Genomic DNA, 2500 nt, shown 5'->3' with positions numbered 1-2500 from the left:
CAAGCGCTCAAGCCAGACGCTCGATCGAACGCCCCCTACATATTAGTCGAGACAACGGCTCGCTCATTAGCATCGCGTTTGTACTTTAACTTTTTTCGGCTCGGCTTCTTTCGACGCCGATGCCGGCGACGCAGCACTCTCTCGCCCGCCAGCCACCGAGAAAAGGGTGCGCTCCGACCGGCCCCGCACCGCTCTTTCTTGGCTCATTCGAAATTACTGTCTTTCGCTCTGACATGCCTTACCTAGGGTTAGGTTAGTATGCTTGCACGTTTGTACTTTAACTTTTTTCGGCTCGGCTTCTTTCGACGCCGATGCCGGCGACGCAGCACTCTCTCGCCCGCCAGCCACCGAGAAAAGGGTGCGCTCCGACCGGCTCCGCACCGCTCTTTCATGGCTCATTCGAGTTTACTGTCTTTCGCTCTGACATGCCTTACCTAGGGTTAGGTTAGTATGCTTGCACGTTTGTACTTTAACTTTTTTCGGCTCGGCTTCTTTCGACGCCGATGCCGGCGACGCAGCACTCTCTCGCCCGCCAGCCACCGAGAAAAGGGTGCGCTCCGACCGGCCCCGCACCGCTCTTTCTTGGCTCATTCGAAATTACTGTCTTTCGCTCTGACATGCCTTACCTAGGGCTAGGTTAGTATGCTTGCACGTTTGTACTTTAACTTTTTTCGGCTCGGCTTCTTTCGACGCCGATGCCGGCGACGCAGCACTCTCTCGCCCGCCAGCCACCGAGAAAAGGGTGCGCTCCGACCGGCCCCGCACCGCTCTTTCTTGGCTCATTCGAGTTAACTGTCTTTCGCTCTGACATGCCTTACCTAGGGTTAGGTTAGTATGCTTGCACGTTTGTACTTTAACTTTTTTTGGCTCGGCTTCTTTCGACGCCGATGCCGGCGACGCAGCACTCTCTCGCCCGCCAGCCACCGAGAAAAGGGTGCGCTCCGACCGGCCCCGCACCGCTCTTTCTTGGCTCATTCGAGTTTACTGTCTTTCGCTCTGACATGCCTTACCTAGGGTTAGGTTAGTATGCTTGCACGTTTGTACTTTAACTTTTTTCGGCTCGGCTTCTTTCGACGCCGATGCCGGCGACGCAGCACTCTCTCGCCCGCCAGCCACCGAGAAAAGGGTGCGCTCCGACCGGCCCCGCACCGCTCTTTCTTGGCTCATTCGAAATTACTGTCTTTCGCTCTGACATGCCTTCCCTAGGGCTAGGTTAGTATGCTTGCACGTTTGTACTTTAACTTTTTTCGGCTCGGCTTCTTTCGACGCCGATGCCGGCGACGCAGCACTCTCTCGCCCGCCAGCCACCGAGAAAAGGGTGCGCTCCGACCGGCCCCGCACCGCTCTTTCTTGGCTCATTCGAGTTTACTGTCTTTCGCTCTGACATGCCTTACCTAGGGTTAGGTTAGTATGCTTGCACGTTTGTACTTTAACTTTTTTTGGCTCGGCTTCTTTCGACGCCGATGCCGGCGACGCAGCACTCTCTCGCCCGCCAGCCACCGAGAAAAGGGTGCGCTCCGACCGGCCCCGCACCGCTCTTTCTTGGCTCATTCGAGTTTACTGTCTTTCGCTCTGACATGCCTTACCTAGGGTTAGGTTAGTATGCTTGCACGTTTGTACTTTAACTTTTTTCGGCTCGGCTTCTTTCGACGCCGATGCCGGCGACGCAGCACTCTCTCGCCCGCCAGCCACCGAGAAAAGGGTGCGCTCCGACCGGCCCCGCACCGCTCTTTCTTGGCTCATTCGAAATTACTGTCTTTCGCTCTGACATGCCTTACCTAGGGCTAGGTTAGTATGCTTGCACGTTTGTACTTAAACTTTTTTCGGCTCGGCTTCTTTCGACGCCGATGCCGGCGACGCAGCACTCTCTCGCCCGCCAGCCACCGAGAAAAGGGTGCGCTCCGACCGGCCCCGCACCGCTCTTTCTTGGCTCATTCGAGTTTACTGTCTTTCGCTCTGACATGCCTTACCTAGGGTTAGGTTAGTATGCTTGCACGTTTGTACTTTAACTTTTTTTGGCTCGGCTTCTTTCGACGCCGATGCCGGCGACGCAGCACTCTCTCGCCCGCCAGCCACCGAGAAAAGGGTGCGCTCCGACCGGCCCCGCACCGCTCTTTCTTGGCTCATTCGAGTTTACTGTCTTTCGCTCTGACATGCCTTACCTAGGGTTAGGTTAGTATGCTTGCACGTTTGTACTTTAACTTTTTTCGGCTCGGCTTCTTTCGACGCCGATGCCGGCGACGCAGCACTCTCTCGCCCGCCAGCCACCGAGAAAAGGGTGCGCTCCGACCGGCCCCGCACCGCTCTTTCTTGGCTCATTCGAAATTACTGTCTTTCGCTCTGACATGCCTTACCTAGGGTTAGGTTAGTATGCTTGCACGTTTGTACTTTAACTTTTTTCGGCTCGGCTTCTTTCGACGCCGATGCCGGCGACGCAGCACTCTCTCGCCCGCCAGCCACCGAGAAAAGGGTGCGCTCCGACCGGCCCCGCACCGCTCTT

The sequence above is a fragment of the Styela clava genome, chromosome 5 (genome assembly GCF_964204865.1).
Source record: "Styela clava chromosome 5, kaStyClav1.hap1.2, whole genome shotgun sequence".
NCBI classification, from domain to species: domain Eukaryota; kingdom Metazoa; phylum Chordata; class Ascidiacea; order Stolidobranchia; family Styelidae; genus Styela; species Styela clava.
The sequence above is the reverse complement of the archived record's forward strand: the minus strand, read 5'-3'. Positions refer to the sequence as shown.